At 43.3% G+C, this 21,295-nt stretch overlaps 2 pseudogenes; both read left to right on the top strand.

Moving 5' to 3' along the window:
* Positions 1-5,385: 5,385 nt before the first annotated feature.
* LOC120366571 (poly(A) polymerase alpha pseudogene) lies at positions 5,386-6,446 on the top strand (annotated as a pseudogene).
* A 4,533-nt stretch (positions 6,447-10,979) lies between these two features.
* LOC101043384 (beta-catenin-like protein 1 pseudogene) lies at positions 10,980-13,149 on the top strand (annotated as a pseudogene).
* The last annotated feature ends 8,146 nt before the right edge of the window (positions 13,150-21,295 follow it).

Here is a 21,295-nt window from a genome sequence, read left to right as displayed (position 1 = left end):
ACTCAGCCTCCCGAGTAGCTGGAACTACAGGCCACCACACCAGGCTAATTTTTGTATTTTTTTGTAGAGATGGGGTCTTGCCACGTTGCCCAGGCTGATCTGAAACTCCTGGGCTCAAACAGTCCTTCTGCCTCGACCTCCCAGAGTGCTGGTATTACAGGTGTGAGCCACCACACCTGGCCAGAGAGCGCATCTTTCCCCAATAAAAAAGCAAAACCTGGAAAGGAGGACATATTTTTGTCATTAACTTCTTTATTCTTCCTTATTCTTGCCTGGAATGTAGACAATACCTGGTGTTGGCCAGTCATCTTGTAACAGTGAGGCCAAAAGCATGAGGACAAACTAAGAGCTGCTAAATAGTAATAATCTGGGTCCCTGCCAACAGGATCATTGAGCCATTGCCTTAGTCCCAGACTGGCTAGACCCAGACTCCTTATCAGGTGAGCTAACTAATCATCTTGCTTTTGTAGGCCATTGTGGGTGGGCTTCCTGCTGCTTGCAGCTGAAAATATTCCTAATATACATTGAGATTCAGGAGAACTTAATTCTAATTCTAACGCAATCCCAGTGAATGTCTGTGCAGAAATGCATTGCATTTCTTTATATCAACAAAAAGACATTTAGATAATGAAATTAAACAAAATAGTTTACCCCTAGTGCCAATTATCTTGATCTCTAATCACCATTCTCACTAAAAAGTCACCAGAGATTTTTAGGGTAAAGTCTTATTCCGGGTCTGGGGGTAGAAGAATACATGACACTCATGGGCTTTCTTACTGTGCTAAAAAAGCAAAGAAAACACTTAAAGACTCATGGGGCCCCATGACACAGGCAGCATCATGAAGGGCCTTTACTAGCCACATTTGAGATCATTTCAACATCAAAAAGAATAACGGCCGTCATTTATTGTAACACATTCAGTACATTAAAGTCCCTAAATTCACAGTGATACTTCAAAAACATAAAAAGGAAAGGTTAAAAGGAAAAAAGGAAAAAGCTCTTTGTTTTGTCTTATAATGGATTTCAGGTTAACAGACTCTCAGATGGAAAGTTGTATACAGAAAGCTTATTGGAGAGAGATATGTGGAGAACCATCTGTAAGAGGGTGAGGAAGATAAGAATGGACCGAGAGAGAAGTTGACCTACAATGCAGTTACAACTGAGGCCTAAGACAGGTCTACAGAGAGCTCTGGAGCTGAGATGGCCCTTCAGAGTTGCCTCAAAGTAAGACGAGTTTGTACAGTCATGCACTGCCTAAGAATGTTTTAGTGAATGTCAGACCGCATATACGACTGTGATCCCACAAGATTATAATGAAGCTGAAAAATTACTATCATCTAGTGACATTATAGCTGTCATAACATCTTAGCATGATGCACTACCTTCTCTATTTTTAGATGTTTATGTACACAAATACCATTGTGTGACAATTGCCTGTAGTATCCAGTACAATCATATGCTATACTGGTTTGTAGCCTAGGAGCAGTAGGCTGTATCATGTAGCCTAGGTGTGTTGTAGATGATACCATCTAGGTTTGTGTAAGTACACTCTACGATGTTCGCACATGGATGAAACTGTCTAGCGGAACGTATCTCAGAATGTAGCCCCATCATAAGCCATGCATGACTTGTATTTCTACATCAGATCCTCATTGACTACTGCCGGTTCCTTGATAGGTAAAAGAGGTGGGTAGCCTTGAGTAAAGCAGTTCCCTGTAGTCAAGGGCAGTTTGAAGTGAGGGACATAGCTGTGAAGTCAGTAGCTGATTTTCCCAGAAGTTGGGGGGATAGTGTGTTGGCCCCATAGAAGAGATCTGAGCAGAGCACACGGTATTTACTACAGCCATTATTTATAAAAGAATGCCACCTAATACGTATAGAAATAATTGTGTAATTAGTAAATCACCATTTTGCAAGCTTCAGTGTAATAATCGATTCAGGCAAAGATCCTTGAGGGATGTTTAAAAAAATTCAATAAAAGTTGTTTTAGAACAGGATGCTAACATCCTACTCTATAAAATGTCAGTCCACAAATGGCTTGCTAGTCAGAAAATTTTGCATCATCAAAGTGGTTGCACAATATTACCCATTAAGCATTCTTGGTCATTATTAAATATTCTTGTTAAAAATGCTTAACCTGAAACTGATCAAACCACTAGACCTAACTTCAAGTCTACAGAAAATACAGGAGATAAAGAAAAAGTCAGATGATACAGAATGTGGGACATTCTACAACATAACTGGCCTGGTTTCTTTTCTTTTTTCTTTTCTTTTTCTTTTTCTTTTTTTTTTTTTTTTTTTGAGACGGAGTTTCGCTCGTTACCTAGGCTGGAGTGCAATGGCGCGATCTCGGCTCACGGCAACCTCCGCCTCCTGGGTTCAGGCAATTCTCCTGCCTCAGCCTCCTGAGTAGTTGGGATTACAGGCACGTGCCACCATGGCCAGCTAATTTTTTGTATCTTTAGTAGAGACAGGGTTTCACCATGTTGACCAGGATGGTCTCGATCTCTTGACCTTGTGATCCACCCGCCTCAGCCTCCCAAAGTGCTGGGATTACAGGCTTGAGCTACCGCGCCCGGCCATGGTTTCTTTAACAAGTCAGTACTGGACTAATGGGCCAATGCAAGGTATTAATGGTAGTGCAGTTTTTTTGGTTTTCGTTTTGTTTTTTTTTTTTTTTTTTTTTGAGACAAGAGCTTGCTCTGTCACCCAGACTGGAGTGCAGTGGTACGATCATGGCTTATTGCAGCGTGGACCTCCCTGGCTCAAACGATCCTCCCACTTCAGCCTCTCAAGTAGCTGGGACTATAGGCATGCACTACCACACCCAGCTAATTTTTACTTTTTTTTTTTGTAGAGACGGGGTCTCCCTGTGTTGCCCAGGCTGGTCTCAAATTCCTGGGCTCAAGCAATCATCCTGCCCTGGCCTCCCAAATTGCTGGAATTATAGGCATGAGCCATAGCACCTGGCCTGTAGTATAGTTTTTTGTCTCCCTTAATACTATCTTAAAACCATTATGATAGCAAAAGAACCATTATGATAGCAAAGAAAAAATTTCCCAGATTACATTCTGAACAAAACAAGGTGACAAGCATCCCCAGGAACGCCAGAATGCAAATGGTTGCCACCAAACCATTGACCACGGCAAGACCTTTATAGGTCCTGTACAAGTTTAGCAGCAATGCAGAGAAATAGTGGAAAGAATATAGGGATGTTCTGGCCAGGCGCAGTGGCTCACACCTGTAATCCCAGCACTTTGGGAGGCTGAGGCGGGAGGATCGCCTGAGTTCAGGAGTTCGAGACCAGCCTAGCCAACATGGTGAAACCCCTCTCTCTGCTAAAAATGCAAAAATTAGCCAAGTGTGGTGGGGCGCACCTGCAGTCCCAGCTACTCAGGAGGCAGAGGCAGGAGAATTGCTTGAACCTGGGAAGCGGAGCTTGCAGTGAGCCAAGATGGCACCATTGCGCTCCAGTCTGGACGACAAGAGTGAAACTCTGTCTCAAAAAAAAAAAAAAAAAAAAAAAAAGGCCGGGAGCAGTGGCTCATGCTTGTAATCTCAGCACTTTAGGAGGCTGAGGTGGGTGGGTCACAAGGTCAAGTGATCGAGACCATCCTGGCCAACATGGTGAAACCCCGTCTCTAGTAAAAATACAAAAATTAGCCGCGTGTGGTTGGCACGCACCTATGGTCCCAGCTACTCAGGAGGCTGAGGTGGAAGAATAGCTTGAACCCAGGAGGCAGAGGTTGCAGTGAGCCGAGATTGCACCACTGCACTTCAGCCTGGCGACAGAGCAAGACTCTGTCTCACAAAAAAGAATATAGGGATGTTCTGATGGCCCTAAGAGCCCAAGAACACTGAATTTGCAAATACTCCTCAGCTCAGTTACTTACTGTCTCAGTTTCTATAACAGGAGTTACTCCTGGCACCAGTTTCCTCACCTGACCACCTGTCCACTTGGGTCGAGACCCTTCAAGATCCTTCCAGCTGGCTGCCTTCTTGGCCTCTGGGAAAAACCCACACAGCCTCACCCCAACAAACCCTGAACATACCCGCTGTCTGGACTTGCTTTCCTTACCCTGCCATGTCGGGCTGCTACACCAGTCTCCTCTCTACAGGTTTATCCAGGTAGGAGCAGTCATCAGTCTCTATCGTCATCTACAATCTAAAACGCTGAGGACATGTCAAGCTTTACCAAAAACTCCTTCAAACTGTACCCCAGAGACAGAATTGGGTAGGTCTACACGTTTCTATAGCTCAGCAGTTGGAGCGGAAGCAGATGTCCGTCTCTCAACTTCCCTTATTCTGAGTTGTCTTGGGGAGCCTCTCTTGGCTTGAGTGGTGGTGGTGGTGATGTCCATAGCAAAGTGGCAAAGTGCTTTCTACTGCAGGATTTTCTTACATACTTTTTTTTTTTTTTTTTTTTTTTCCAAAAAAGGAATCTGCAGCCTACTCTCACATAGGTTGGAGAGGGATAATCCAAAGACTTGTTGGCCACCTCACGGTTGCATTTTCCAAAATATTTAGAAACACCACGTCAAAATATGAATGTGCCAGGAATTAATGGGATCCAAATAAAATATGTGTATCCTTCCCATTTTAGCCTTGTGTCTCTGGGTTGGTTATCCAGTATTTGTAAACCCAAAGTAACCTTATTTCTCACAGACATAGGTGGTTTTCTAGAAATAATAAACTCCTTCACACTGACAGGAAATGACACTAGATGGTAGCTCTGATTCACTCGAAGATATACAAAGCTCCAGAAAAGGTAAATCTGTAGGTAAATACACGATGCTATATAAATATATTAATTTCTTCTCCTACTGTGTCTAAAAGATGTAAGATCGCATAAAACAATTTATTGGGTTTTTTGGGAGGTGGGGGGTTTGAGATGGAGTCTTGCTTTTTTGAGACAGAGTCTTACTCTGTTGCCTAGGCTGGAGTGATGCGATCTCAGCTCACTTCAATCTCTGCCTGCCTGGTTCAAGCAATTCTCCTACCTCAGCCTCCTGAGTAGCTGGGACTACAAGTGTGCACCACCACACCCAGCTAATTTGTGTATTTTTAGTAGAAATGGGGTTTCACCATGTTGGCCATATTGGTCTTGAATTTCTGACCTCAAGTGATCCACCCGCCTCAGCCTCCCAAACTGTTGGGACTACAGGTGTGAGCCACCACACTCAACCTTATGTAAGATAATTCTTATAAAATGATTTTTATGCTTATGACATATAAAAATATAATATATTTCTCCCCCACAGTGTGTGTAGGGGGAGAAGTGGAAATATATTAGTACAAATTTTTTGTATTTTACCAAAGGTAGTTAGTAATTACTCTGAAGTATAGAGTGACAGGTTAAGATTCATATTGTAGATGTTAGGACGAAGGGGAAGGAGGAGAAGCGCTTAAAGCGGCGGGAGCGGTGCGGGAGAGGGGTTGCACCCAGGGCTGAGGCAGGCCCCCCGCTCCCTCCCGCCTCAGTGGATCATGCCCAGGGCGGCAGCGGCGGCGGTTGCGGGGGGGCGGGGGGAAGTGACTGGGCGGTGCCGGCGCAGGAGACGATGCCGTTTCCAGTTACAACACAGGGATCACAACAAACACAACCGCCACAGAAGCACTATGGCATCACTTCTCCTATCAGCTTAGCAGCCCCTAAGGAGACTGACTGCATACTTACACAGAAACTAATTGAGACGCTGAAACCCTTCGGGGTTTTTGAAGAGGAAGAGGAACTGCAGCGCAGGATTCTAATTTTGGGAAAACTAAATAACCTGGTAAAAGAGTGGATACGAGAAATCAGTGAAAGCAAGAATCTTCCACAATCTGTAATTGAAAATGTTGGAGGAAAAATTTTTACATTTGGATCTTACAGGTTAGGCGTACATACAAAAGGTGCTGATGTTGATGCGTTGTGTGTTGCACCAAGACATGTTGATCAAAGTGACTTTTTCACCTCATTCTATGATAAGTTGAAATTACAGGAAGAAGTAAAAGATTTAAGAGCTGTTGAAGAGGCATTTGTACCAGTTATTAAACTCTGTTTTGATGGGATAGAGATTGATATTTTGTTTGCAAGATTAGCACTGCAGACAATTCCAGAAGATTTGGACCTACGAGATGACAGTCTGCTTAAAAATTTAGATATAAGATGTATAAGAAGTCTTAATGGTTGCAGGGTAACCGATGAAATTTTACATCTAGTACCAAACATTGACAACTTCAGGTTAACTCTGAGAGCTATCAAACTATGGGCCAAACGCCACAACATCTATTCCAATATATTAGGTTTCCTCGGTGGTGTTTCCTGGGCTATGCTAGTAGCAAGAACTTGCCAGCTTTATCCAAATGCAATAGCATCAACACTTGTACATAAATTTTTCTTGGTATTTTCTAAATGGTATGTGTTTAGATTATATTAAAATAAAATTGATTGTAGACACTGAAAAAAAAAAGATTCATATTGTAATCCTTAGAGAAGCAACAAAGAAAATAACTTTTTAAAATATAGTAAAACAGGCGGGGCGCGGTGGCTCATGCCTGTAATCCCAGTACTTTGGGAGGTTAAGATGGGTGGACCACAAGGTCAGGAGTTCAAGACCAGCCTGACCAACATGGTGAAACCCCGTCTCTACTGAAAATAAAAAAAAATAGCCGGATGTGGTGGCGCATTGCCTGTAATCTCAGCTACTTGGGAGGCTGAGGCAGGAGAATCGCTTGAACCTGGGAGGCGGAGGTTGCGGTTAGTCGGGATTGTGCCATTGCACTCTAGCCTGGGCAACAAGAGTGAAATTCCGTCAAAAAAAATAAATAAATAATAAATTAAAATGTTTTAAAAAACTATTCTAACAATAAGTTTAAAAAGACTGTGTGATGTTGTCATGAAGATAGATGTTGGTACAGAATCAAGAGTCCAGAAATAAACCCTTCCATTTATGGCGCATGGATTTTTGACAAAGGTGCCAAGACAATTCCATGGAGAAAGGACAGTCTTTTCAATGATGGTTGCTGGGACAATTGGATGTCCACATGCAAAAGGATGAATTCGCTCTCTTACCTCACATTATACACAAAAATTCACTCGAAATGGGTCAAAGATCTAAATTTTTGTTCTAAAACTTTCAGAGAAAAACATAGGAGAAAACTTTGGTGTGATGGTTAATTTTAGGTGTCAACTTGACTAGGTGAAGGGATACCTAGATAACTGGTAAAGCATTATTTCTGGGTATGTCCATGTGGGTGTTTCCAGAGGAGACTGGTATGTGAGTCAGTGGACTGAGTGGGGACAGTCACCATCAATGTGGGTGGGCACCATCCAGTTGGCTGGGGGCCCAGATAGAACAAAAAGGCAGAGGAAAGGCGAATTCATGTTCTCTCTCTCTCTGTCTCTTTCTCTCTCTCTGTCTGTCCTGGAGCTGGGGCACCCTTCTTCTCCTGCCCTTGGACATCAGAACTCCAGGTTCTCCAGCCTTTGGATTTTGGGACTTGCACCAGCAACCTCCTAGGTTCTCAGGACTTTGGCATTGGGCCGAGAGTTACACCATTGGCTTCTCTGGTTCTGCAGCCTTCAGACTTGAACTGAGCCATGTTACCAGCCTCTCTGGTTCTTTAGCTTGCAGATAGCCTATCATGGGATTTTTAAACCTCTATAACCACATGAGCTAACTCTCCTAATAAATCCCCTTGTCTATGTATATATCTATCTGTCTGTCTGTCATGTATCTATCCTATTGGCTCTCAGAAGTAGGCTATCTATAATATCTATAGATAGATATTATAATTATCTATCCATCTGTCTATGTATCTATCATGTGTCTAACCTATTGGCTCTCAGAAGTAGGGCTGTTACTATAACAGATATCCAAAAAGTTGGAAGCTACTTTAAAACTGGGTGATGGGCAGAGACTGGAAGAACTTGGAGAAGTCTCCTAGCAAAAGTCTATATTGCCATGAATAAAGTCTTTAGCGGGATTCTGGTGAGGACTCAGAAGAAGAGAGTGGTAGAGAGAGTCTGAAACTTCTAAAAACTTACCAGGTAATCATGATCAGAATGTTGGTAGAAATATGGATGGTAAAGGCAGTTCTGGTGAGATCTCAGATGGAAATGAGAAACAGTGTATCAGAAACCACAGTAAAGTCCTTCCTTGTCCTAAAATGGCAAAGAACTTGGCTGAATTGTACCCATGTCTGAGGGTTTTGTGGAAAGCAGAACTTAAAAGCAATGAATTAGGATATGACAGAAGAAATATTTAACCACCAAAGCATTCAGGGTGTTGTCTGACTTCTTCTAATTTCGTATAGTTAAATGCAAGAAGAGAGAAATGACGTAAAGATGGAATTTATAATTAAAAGGAAGCAGAACATAAGGATTTGGAAAATCCCCAGCCTGGCCAAGTAAAGAAATACAAAGCTTTGCTGGATATGCCTGGCTGAAGATTTGATGTGATTCCTCCTTAAGCTGTGCGTCCTATTAATAATAGATACTGTACTGGGCTCTGTGTAAGTGTCGCTGGCGTGGGACCTATGTTTTAATACTGTTCCTAACATTTCATTTTACTAGTGAGACATCTTTGATTTCATGTTATTCTTTGTAATTCTAGACACTAGATTGTAGTTTAGCCATAACTCATGTTTTTTAAAAGGGTTTTTTTTTTTTTGCACAATTGTTCAAAAAAGAGACAAGTTTCAGTCCTCAATGCTGTCCTTTGTTTTACAGGTACACGTTTTCTAGCTCAGACAAACTATAAAAAGCTGGAGACTATTCTCGAGGTATTAACTCGCAGACCCTCTGGGGGCAAGGGCTGTTTTCTGAGTTGCAGGCAGAGTGGGACTTCGATGGTACAGTGCGCACAGACAGGTGCTGAGCTGACGGACTGGGAGTTTCTGTACTAAAATGTTACTTTGTATCAAAAGTTAAACAGGCTTTAGTACAGCAAATAAAGGTCAATTTCTGTAAAAAGAAAAAAAAGAAATACAAAGCTTTTTTGTTGTATTTTTTGTACAAATTTGTATTATTATTTGTATTGTTCAGGAGAGAAAATCAAAAGTGTGGCCAAAGGACCTGCTATTCATCAAGACAATGGAGAATTAACCTAAAGTTAATGGTGATCTTTGAGGCTGCCCCTTCCATCACATTATCAGAGCACTGGGACCTTGAGGGCGAGGTTTCTAGAGAGAGGTCTATGGGATCCCAGCATTTTCTGCCCTTTGCTACCTCAAGTATCTGCTTCCTGCATTCCAGTGCAGCACTCCTTGGCTGTCCCAGCTGTGGCTCAAGCAAGCCCAGGTGCAATTCAACCTGCTATTCTGAAAGATGCAAGCATTAAGCCTTGGTTACATCCAGATGGTGCTAATTCTGCAGCCCCACAGAATGCAAGAAATGTGCGGCCATGGCTTCCTCCACCTAGATTTCAAAGGATGTCATGGACAGCTTGGGGGACCAGGTAGAAACTTGTCATGGGGACAGAGCTACCAGAGAGAGGTTCCACTAGTGTTGCAGTATTTCTGCTCCTTAGCTCGCTAAGTCTGAGTTCTTGTCTCACAAGCAGGAAGAATTAGGCATACGAACGTCAGAAAGTGAGTAGAATAGAATTTATTAAGTGAAAGGAAAACTCTCAGCAGAGAGGGGACGTCAGGGGGTTGAGGTTCCCCTATTTGAAGGCAGGAAAAGTCCTCTGTGTGGCTGGACCTGGGGCTTTTTATGGACTCAGAATGGGAAGTGCATGTTGATTGTTTTGTGAGTATGCAAAAAAGGTTAAAGCAAAGACACCACTCAAAGGTAAGCATGATTGTAGGAAACTTATTAGGAAAGGGTAGGTATAGGTAAAATAGGTAAAGGAGGGGATCAATCAGAGGAAAGTGTGCCAAACAGGAAAATGGAAGACAAGTTATCAATCCCATCTGAGGATTTAACTTGTAGTTTGGCTTTCAGGCTTTAAGCTGTCTTTGGCTTGGAGTTGGGGTTTACTCACCCCTATCTGCCTAGACATTTGGCTCCCTCCACTCACTATCACTAGGAAAATGCCCAGTGGAACTGTGGACTCAGGGCTGATGCAGAGACCCCAGAAATGTAGAATCACCAGTATGCAGTCCTAGCCTGGGAAAGCTGCAGGCACAAGTCTTCAACGCATGAAAACTGCTGCATGAGCTGAGCCCAGCAAAGCCATGGGGGAGGAGCTGCCTGAGATCTTAGAAGCACATAGCCCACTCCAGTTGCCCAAAAGGTGGGACATGGAGTCAAGGAAGATTGTTCTGGAGCCGTAAGATTTGATGTTGTTCACCCTGTTGGGTTTTGAACATACTGGAGATCAGTTACCCCTTTCTTCTTGACTGTTTCTTCCTTTTGGACTGGGAATGTCTATCCTATGCCTGTCCCACCACCGTATTTTGGAAGCAGATAACTTGATTTCACAGGCTTATGGCTGGAGAGAATTTGCCTCAGAATAAATCATGCCTTGAGTCTCACCCATATATGATTTAGATGAGATTCTAGATTTTGGACTTATGTGTTGGTGCTACAGTGGTTAAGATTTTGGGGGCTATTGGGCTGGAATGGATGTGTTTTGCATATGAGAAGAATGTGAGTTTGGGGGGGCAGTGGGTGGAATGCTATGGTTTGAATGTTTGCCCCCTCCAAAGCTCATGTTGAAATTGAATTGCCATTGTAATGGGAATTGGGAGATGGGACCTTTAAGAGGTGATCAGGTTGTGAGGGCTCTGCCCTCATGGGTGAGTTTAATGTCTTTAAAATGGAGCTTTCTGGAGGGGGTTCTCTCTTTTTTTCTGCTCTGTGCCACGTGAAGAACAGTGTTCCTCTCCTCTGGAGGATACAACATTCAAGGTGTTATCTTGGAAGCAGGGACAGGGCCCTGGCCAGACACCAAACCTTCTAGTGCCTTGCTGTTGGACTTCCCAGCCTCTAAAACTGTAAGAAATAAATTTCTGTTCTTTATAAATTACCCAGGTTGGCTGTGCCAGGGACCATGGACATGGGCAAACTTCTGAGCTACCAGCCCAACAAGGGCATAAAACGTCCCCAAGATGATGAAGAGGAGGAGCAGAAGATGCATCAGAAACAAACTGGTACTCAAAAACATGGCTACTATCAGCAGGGGGAAATAATTGTGGTGGAAGAAGCAGAAGATGACAAAAAATGGCTGCTTCAGATTATTGACAGAAAGGGTAAGGAGGAAGAGAAAGAGGAGGAACCACTGGATGAAAGCTCAGTGAAGAAAATGATCCTCACAGCCAGGTGTGGTGGCTCACGCCTGTAATCCAAGCACTTTGGAGTCCAAGGCGGGCAGGTCACCTGAGGTCGGGAGTTCAAGACCAGCCTGACCAACATGGTGAAACCCTGTTTTTATAAAAAAAAAAAGAAAAAAAGAAAAAGAAAAAGAAAATGATCCTCACATTTGAATAGAGAGCATATAAAAATCAAGAATTGTGGATTAAGTTTCCAGAAAATCCACAGAAGTTCACTAAATCCCAACTGGACTTGCATGACATCATTCAGAAGACGCATGTGAGGCCACCATGCCAGACCTGTACCACCTTCTGCTGGAGCTGAATGCTGTGCAGTCACTTCTTGGGTTGCTTGGACATGATAACACAGATGTGTCCATAGCTGGGGTTGATTTGAATCAGGAATTAACAGATATAGATATCTGCTATGAGAGCAAAGAGGGAACAGAAGTACTCATCAATGCTCTTGTGGAGGAGCAGGTGATAGCGCTGCTGGCGTGCAACGTGGAGCGCCTGGATGAGTCTGTGAAGGAGGAGGCCAGTGGTGTCCATAACACTCTTGTTATTGTGGAAACCATGGCTGAGTTCCAGCTGGAGATGTGTACAAAAGGTGCCAAGCAGGGTTTTCTGCCGTGGCTGTTGAAGAGGCTGAAGGCAAAGAAGCCTTTTGATGCCAATCAGCTGTATTACAGTGAAATGCTGACCATATTTCTCCAGGACAACGATAAAAACAGGAAATTGCTTGGGGAGCTGGATGGAATTGATGCACTTATTCAGCCGTTATCTGTGTTTAAAAGACACAATCCAGGTACAGTAAACAGGAGATGATGGAGAATCTGTTTGATTCACTCTGCTTCTACCTAATGCTCAGTTCCAGTTGTGAGCACTTCCTGAAGGGTGAGGGTCTTCAGTTGATGACTCTCATGCTCAGGGAAAAGAAGATCTCACGGAGCGGTGCCCTGAAAGTGCTGATTGCGCCCAAGGGCATCTACAACTGTGATAAATTTGTTGACCTTTGGCCGGGCGCAGTAGCTCACACCTGTAATCCCAGTACTTTGGGAGGCCCAGGCGGGCAGATCACCTGAGGTTGGGGGTTTGAGACCAACCTGACCGGCATGGAGGAGCTCCATCTCTACTAAAAATAGAAAAAAATAGCTGGGCGTGGTGGTACAGGCCTGTAATCCCAGCTATTTGGGAGGCTGAGGCAGGAGAATGGCTTGAACCCAGGAGGTGGAGGTTGTGGTGAGCCGAGATCATGCCATTGCACTCCAGCCTGGGCAACAAGAGCAAAACTCCATCTCAAAAAAAAAAAGAAAAAATTGTTGACATTCTTGGCTTATGAACCATCTTTCCCCTCTTATGAAATTCCCCAGGAAGATCAAGAAAGTGGGTACCACTGACAAGGAACATGAAGAGCATGTCTGTTCCATCCTGGCTTCCCTTTTTCGGAACCTGAGAGGGCATCAGCGAACCTGACTTCTGAATAAATTCACTGAAAATGACAGTGAGAAGGTTGCCAGACTAATGGAGTTGCATTTTCCGTATCTGGGTGCAATGCAGGTGGCAGACAAGAGGATTGAAGGGGGAAAACGTTAATGACGTGGCCCAGCGTGGAGAGATCATAGACAATGACATGAGGACAAGTTCTGCCTCCCGTGCTTGGGTGCAGGGCTCTTTGTTCTCCAGGGCACCTGCTCCATTATGGCCAAAATCTGCAATGCCACTGTCCCCCAGATTTACCAGAGGGTTCACCAGACCCTAAACATGTGAGGATGCACCATCATCAAAATTGTCAGGCATGTCATCAAGCCGGATGCGGAGTTCCGTGAGAAGGGGCAAAAGCACGTCCTGGGCCTCTTGACCCCGTGCGTAGCGGACTCTCTCAGCTTCCCTTCCGGAAGCAGTTTCTAGACAGCTGTGTGTGGCTTTTGGACAATTTAAGTTAGCTTGGGTTAAAAAATAGGTAAAATAAAATGAAATACCTAGGTATTCTGTTACAGCATCACAAAATGAACTAAGACACTTGGTTACCTTGGGTTAGGCAAAAATCTCTTAGATATACACAAAACAGGAAAGAACAAATTGAGAAAGTGGACTTCATCAAAATTATACAGCTTTTGTGCTTCAGATGGTACTTCAGAAAATGAATAGGGCCAGACGCGGTGGCTCGCACTTGTAATCCCAACGCTTTGGGAGCTGAGGCGGGTGGATCACCTGAGGTCAGGAGTTCAAGAGCAGCCTGACCAACATGGAGAAACCCTGTTTCTACTAAAAATATAAAAATTAGCCAGGTGTGGTGGCACATGTTTGTAATCCCAGTTACTTAGGCGGCTGAGGCACAAGAATCACCTGGGCCTGGGAGGCAGAAGTTATGATGAGCCGAGGTCACACCACTGCACTCCAGTCTGGGCAACAAGAGCAAAACTCTGTCTCAAAAAAAAAAAAGAAAGAAAGAAAGAAAGAAAATGAAAAGACAATCCATAGACCAGAAAAAATATTTCAAATCATATTTCTAGTAAAGGACTTGTGTCCAGAATGCACAAAAAACTCTTACAACTAAATAATAAGAAGACAAAGCAACTCAATTAAAAAAGACAATGGGAAAAAGTTTGTAATGCACATTTGATCAAAGAAGATACACAAATGACCAATAAGCACATGAAAATGTGTTCTACATTATTAATTTTGAGAGAAATGCAAATTCAGTCCACAATGAACTACCATTGCATACTCACAGAACGATGCTGAGGATGTGGAGAAACCAGAACCTTCATACATTGCTGGTGGGAATGAAAAGTGAGACAGCCAATTTGGAAAACCAGTTTGGCAGTTTCTTAGAGTTACCGTAAAATCCAACAGTTCTCTAAATATCTAGAGAGAAATGAAAACATATTATAACATGCAAAAACTTGTACACCAACATCTATGGGAACGTAATTCATAATAGCCAAAAAGTGGAAATAATCCAAATGTCCATCATCTGAAGAATGGATTTAAAAATGTGTGGGTCAGGCACAGTGGCTCATACCTGTAATCCCAGCACTTTGGGAAGCCAAGACTGCTGGATAGCTTGAGTCCAGGAGTTCAAAACTAGCCTGGGCAACATGGCAAAATCCCATCTCTACAGAAAATACAAGAATTAGCTGGGTGCAGTGGTGTGCATCTGTAGTTCCAACCATGTGGGAAGCTGAAGTGGGAGGATCGCTTGAGCCTGGGGTGTTGAGGCTGCAGTGAGCCCTGATTGCAGCACTGTACTTCAGCCTGGGCAACAGAGTGAGACCCAATTAAAAAAAATAATAAGAACAAAGTACTGATACATGCTATAACATGGATGAACCTCGAAAACATTATGCTAAGGGAAAGAAGCCAGATGCAAAAGACCACATATGATTCCATTTACATGACATGTTCGGAACAGGGAAATCTATAGGGATAGAAAGCAATTTAATGGTTGCCTGGTGTTGTGGGTAGAGGGTGGGAATTGCAAACATCATGCACAATCTTTTTGGAGTGATATATATATAATTTTTTTTGTTTGAGACAGAGTTTTGCTCTTGTTGCCCAGGCTAGAGTGCAATGGCGCGATCTTAGCTTACCACAACCTCTGCCTCCTGGGTTCAAGCAATTCTCCTGCCTCAGCCTCCTGAGTAGCTGGGATTATGTGTGTCACTACACCCGGCTAATTTTGTATTTTTAGTAGAAACAGGGTTTCTCCATGTTGCCCAGGCTAGTCTTGGACTCTTGGGCTCAGGCTATCCACCCGCCTTGGCCTTCCAAAGTTCTAGGATTACAGGAGTGAGCCACCGCGCATGGCCTCTTTCTCTCTTTCTATTTCTGTCCCTTGTTTCTTTTTCCTCCAAGTGGAAGATGCTGAAATTGTTGGCTTGACGAAGTTTTCTGAGTGGAGTCTGGGAAGGTTTTGCAGAAAACGTTAATTTCTGGGTAGAAATTTCTTTCTTTTCTTTTCTTTTTTTTTTTTGTTTTTTTGAGACGGAGTTTCACTCTTGTTACCCAGGCTGGAGTGCAATGGCGCGATCTCGGCTCACCGCAACCTCCGCCTCCTGGGTTCAGGCAATTCTCCTGCCTCAGGCTCCTGAGTAGCTGGGATTACAGGCACGCGCCACCATGCCCAGCTAATTTTTTGTATTTTTAGGAGAGACGGGGTTTCACCATGTTGACCAGGATGGTCTCGATCTCTTGACCTCGTGATCCACCCGCCTCGGCCTCCCAAAGTGCTGGGATTATAGGCGTGAGCCACTGCGCCCGGCCATTCTTAGAGTAGAAGGAATTGGTGGGGTGAAGAGAATAAAGTAAATGTTCCAGAAAGGGAAATAAATATGGGGGAAGAATTGATTCAGCAGTTGTTAGCCTATGTGTAGAGAAGAACAAATGAATTTACTTGGCTAAGATTATTACAATGACAGATTTTTAAGGAATGTGAGTAGGGTGGGGAGGATAGTTGAAGAAGACCAGAAAATTACCAATTTGAAATTTGTTTGAAATTCTTCACAACTCTCACAGTGCATGGATAAGACTTCAGTTGAAATAGCTTCCAGAATCGGCTTACCGAGTTCCTGGAAATAAACTGTTTTAAGAGTTTGTACGTTTCAGAAACTCATGGAGTTTAGAATGCCAAGACCTTAAAGCCCTTCAATGAGGCAAGGATAAACCAGAGTTTACCACTGGGATCTCCTAGGCTGTCCTGGAGAAACTTCTAAAATTTTCAATATGTATCATAGGATTTTCCTACAAACATGGAAAAGGAGAAAACCCTTACACAAAACTGTAGTGTTTTCCACCAAAAGTCTTAATTTTACACTTCTACTTGGCGTATGAAATGCACTTTCATGTGGCTGCTGAAAGCAAAAGATGGCTATGGCCACATGGGGGCAGCAGACACCTGGTTTTCCAAGCTCGAGCTCCAGAAATTGTGCTGAAAGGAGAAAGATCTTCCACATTTATTCTGTGGTCTAAATGTCTCTTCCGTACTGCCGAACTAGGGGAAATGAATATCTTTCAAATACTAACAAAGAAATCTCACGTGCTAATCAGAGGTTGGCAAGGCCTTGCTTTTTTGTGTTTCTAATGGCTAGTTTCTCACAGGTCATTTCTTGGCTTTTAGGAATAACCTCCGACAATCACAGTGCCTGGCACCTAATGATAGCTTAATGAACATTGGTTATCCTTAGGGTTTTTGGAAGGTAAGCACTCCAACTCACCAAAACACATCCTCTAAGATCTCAGACCACGGTATCCAGAAAAGGCTGCATCTCTTTAGCTAAGAGTATTCCCATTGCCTAGCAGGCCTCCACATTTTTGGCAGTTCTACAGTGAATCTAGAGACATGGTTCAGTCTCCAGCTTCTCACAGCAACTTGTCCAATCAGTGATTCTGAGAAAAGCCACCTAGCTCTTTGGGTCTCTCGCTGACACCCCCTGCCTACTCAATATTTGTTGAATGCCTACTCTTTCTTAAGAGCTCCTCATACATGATTTCATTTACCATTTCTCTATGTAAGAAAACTGTTTCTTTCTTTTTTCTTTTTCTTTTCTTTCTTTCTTTCTTTCTTTTTTTTTTTCTTTTTTTTTTGACACAGAGTCATACTCTGTTGCCAGGCTGGAGTGCAATGGTGTGACCTCGGCTCACTGCAACCTCCACCTCCCAAGTTCAAGCGATTCCCTTGCCTCAGCCTCCCAAGTAGCTGGGATTACAGGCATGCGCCACAACACTCAGCTAATCTTTTGTATTTTAGTAGAAACAGGGTTTCATGCCGGCCAGGATGGTCTCGATCTCCTGACCTCGTGATCTGCCTGCCTCAGCCTCCCAAAGTGCTGGGATTGCAGGTGTGAGCCACCACGCCTGGCCAGGAAAGCAATTTCATGCCTATGTTTGCAGATACTGGTCCTTCTGCCTGGAATACCCTTTCTTTCTTCTCATTCTAATTCCTATATGTCTTTCCAATCCAGCTTGTGGCATGCCTTGTTCTGGAAACCCCACAACAGTTTAGATATAGCCAAAATGGGCTCCTGTAAGCACATGATGTTACTGTCAGCACAGTTGGGATCACAGGCTTGGCCATCTTCCTCTCCCATGAGACCACAAGCTCCCTGTGCTCAGAGCCCTGCCTCACTCTTCCTGGCATCCCCAGAAGCCTGCAGAGTTTCTGGCACATTGGAGCTGCTCCAGAAAAGTTTATGGAGTGAGCAAATGAATCAATCCATTTATCCCTGAATGAGATGTTTCCTTTCCCTTCCTTTCCGCAGTTAAAATGCTTTGATTTTTTTTTTTAACTTCTCTTAGGAAATTATTTTAAAAATAAGCAGTCAGCTTCTACCTCCTACACAAGGAGCATCAGAGAATACCAATGAACCATCGTTTACAAGTGGGACTTTCTGCAGAAGGAAGCGTGTAGTATGAACTTCTGTTGACATCCCAGGCGCTGTGGGGTCCTATGGGGATATAGACCAAGCTCCATGCATGCAGCTCTGATAGATGCCTTCATATCAGCAGCAGCTGTTAGCAGCATTAAGATGTGAATGGCTTCCAGAAGCCTCTCAGTGTTTTAAGGATACTATTCGTCAATTCTCACAGAATCCTTCAAAGATAAGCGAGAGAAATGGAGAATTTGTTTCCTGCCTTCTTTTCTCTCCTCTCTTTCTTCTTACAGTCGGAGAGTTAGAATTCAGAGAAAGGTTAAGCAAATCGCCTAGCTTCACTTAAAAGAGAACAGTCGAGCCAGAACTCAGTCTGGTGCTCATTCCACAAAGCTGTGCTTCCTGTAACTTAAACAGGTCTGTGTTTTAATGAATTCGTGGCATATGGGCCATAATAATCAAAGCGCCTGGCATTTCCTGGAATTTATGATCTGGTGGGGAATAGGTCATTTTCTACTTTTGAATGAATTTTCACAAGCCTAGCTTTGGAGTTGAGAAACTTGACAGAAATGAACATAGTTTCTGGAATAAGTAATGCTCTGTTTGTCCTGCTATCTGTATCCATATCTTCTTTGTGTCCTCTCAAACCTCAACCCTAGCCATGAACTATTGTCTCTACTTCTCTAGCATTTTTAAGAGTCAGTGGCAACATAGTGTTCTCAAAGTCTGTTGTGGGAGAAGAAAATTATTTTGATTGCTGTCTTCTCTGTGAAGTTCCAGTGAAGTTCATAGCCCTTCATCATCCATCATCACTGGTGACCTACAGCTGTTGGAAAAATGGTTGTCTTTATAGACAAATAACTCTCCCCCTGACCTGGATTTGTGTTTCTGATTCCTAAGAAACCATGTTGATCCAGGTAGCAGTGAAGTGAATTCATAAATGGCCTGACCAATGCACTCTTTTCTTTTCTTTTCTTTTTCTTTCTTTCTTTTTCTTTTTCTTTTTCTTTTTTTTTTTTTGAGACAGGCTGGAGTGCAGGTGTGCGATCTCTGCTAACTGCAACCTCCACCTCCAGGTTCAAGGGATTCTCCTGCCTCAGCCTCTCAAGTAGCTGGGATTATAGGTGCCCACCACCACGCCCAGCTAATTTTTGTATTTTTAGTAGAGACAGGGTTTCACCATGTTGGTCAGGCTGGTCTCAAACTCCTGACCTCGGGTGATCCACTCGCCTCGGCCTCCCACAGTGCTGGGATTACAGGCGTGAGCCACAGCACCTGGCCCAATGTGCTCTGGTTTCAATGGAGTCTTCCAGAACTGCCTTGAGTGTGACAGCAGTAGCTGGTTTCCCAAAGATCTATTTGGTCTCACTTGCTGAGAAAGTTGCCATTGAGTATGTGTTGTGTGCATCTAAATCTCAGTAAAGGTTATGCCAATTAATGCTGATGAGCTGAAGTAAACATCTATGCCACCAATATTGATGTTTGTGTTGTGTTTCTAAAATGAATTGAAGTTCCCCCAAAACCTGACCTTCTCTTCTCCAGTAAATCCTTGGTTGCAGTGAACGGTAGTAATTTTTTAGGGGCATTAAATTAAGTTTCTCCAGACTGCCTTTTAAAGGAGCTTTTTCCATGCTCTTTTTTCTCCCCTAATATCTTATATGTTCAGCTCTTACTGGCTTACTCTTTAAAAAATGGAATCCCTGAATATCTCTGTGAAATGCATTCTTTTCTGAGACAGACTGTCATGGGAGCTATTTAGAGCCTACATCATTTCGTTTGAGAGCTGAATGATGCACTTTTCCAAGCATATTCTTAACTGAAACAATAAAAGACTTCAAGTTTGCCGAGTATTTCCAGACCCAGGCAATGTCAGGGAACCATAGATCGCCAGGGTTTTCTATTATCCTAGCAGCCCTCTAGAAGCAACACTAGAATTTCTGGAAGGGGACTTCAGCATGCTAAAGCCATTGGCACGACCCGGGTTTACTGGCAGCCAAGAAGCTTCTTTTCTCTGTGTTGAAGTTACCCCTGTAATATACCCAAGTTAAAATATTTGGAATTCCTAACCCTATATAATAATGAGGAAACCAGCCCAGTGCGGTGGCTCATGCGGGTAATCCCAACACTTTGGGAGGTTGAGGTGGGTGGATCACAAGTTCAGGAGATCGAGACCATCTTGGCTAACACAGTGAAACCCTGTCACTATTAAAAATACAAAAAAAAATTAGCTGGGCATGGTGGCACGCACCTCGGGAGACTGAGGCAGGAGAATCACTTGAACCTGGGAGGCAGAGGTTGCAGTGAGCCAAGGTCACGCCATTGAACTCCAACCTGGTGACAGAGCGAGACTCTGTCTCAACATAATAATAATAATAATAATGAGAAAACCTCTAAGTTTCAATAAACCCTTGGAAAGTGAGGAAATAAGTTTCCTGGGTTTGGAATTTATTACAGATGTGCAAGACTCAGGGTCCATAACGGGTACACAAAGTCCTCCTGTCACTGAGACAGAGGCTGGGGGAGAGACTCAATTGGAGCAGGTACACAGTATCTAGGCTGGGTCTCATGAGCGCTTGATGGGACAAGACTGTTCCCGTGGTACTTCCCCGAGGTTAACCAGGTGTGACAGGGGAAAGTGATAGCCGCGTGATTCATGAATGTGTATAACCAAACTGTTCCAGGCTAGGTTCATGGGTCAAATAGGAGACCAGTGTCTGAGGTCAGGTTTCAGGTTGCTGCATGTGCTGGCCTCTAAGCAGAAGGAAAGGGAAGTAGTGTCACCTTGAATGATACCCCCCATGCTTGCTTCGACCCCAGTTAGGAAGGGAATTGGTAGGGGCGTACGATGAAGAACTGTTTCATTTCTTTCCCTTTCTCTGCTGTCACATGAGACTAGACCAGGAGAAAACAGAAAGCTCATAATTTTATTTGGTCTTCATTGAGTGTAGGCTTGTATCATTTCATTTACTTGGATCTTACAGGGGTTCTCAGATTCACAACCTATTTACTGGGTTTATAAAATGATTATTTTAAAATGTGAACGATGGATGGGAACGTTCCACGGTTTATTGTCAGAGGGAGAATATAGCCAGAGAAACAATGACCTATGGTGTAAGGCCATAGGCATGTCAAAATCAGAATCTGTACCACTTCAAATAACTTCCTCTTGAATCTCAGATTACCTTGGGAAAGTGGATGACTTTTTGCACTAGCATTTCAAAACATTTAAGCTTCCATAATGATGGCTTGATTTAATTCCAAATGCATTACTTCCTACAGATACAACGTGAGAGCAGAACCTGACTTTGTAAATAGTGTGGATCAAACGAGGCCCAGTGCCTGCACAAACCAGTAGGTGGCAAAACCAAGACTAGAATATCAGAATGTAGAGCTTTGTCTTTTGAGCAAGGTTTCCTTTGTTTTTTACCAAATTTTGAGGCCATGCATTTGTTGAACGAATTCTACTTTAGATTCCTTCAGTACAATATTTTTCTCTTTTTCTTACAAAAAGTAGTACAACAAAGAAATGTTGAATTCCATTTGCCACTCTGCTATTTACATATTGTATCACATGAAGCACATACAAAGTTAAAGAAGTCACTTTGTAGGCCAGATACAGTGGCTCATGCCTGTAATCCCAGCACTTTGGGAGCCTGAGGTGGGCAGATCATGAGGCCAGGAGT

This window comes from Saimiri boliviensis, chromosome X, assembly GCF_048565385.1.
Source record: "Saimiri boliviensis isolate mSaiBol1 chromosome X, mSaiBol1.pri, whole genome shotgun sequence".
NCBI lineage: Eukaryota > Metazoa > Chordata > Mammalia > Primates > Cebidae > Saimiri > Saimiri boliviensis.
Note: the sequence above shows the minus strand (reverse complement) of the source record. Positions and strands in the feature narration are given on the sequence as shown.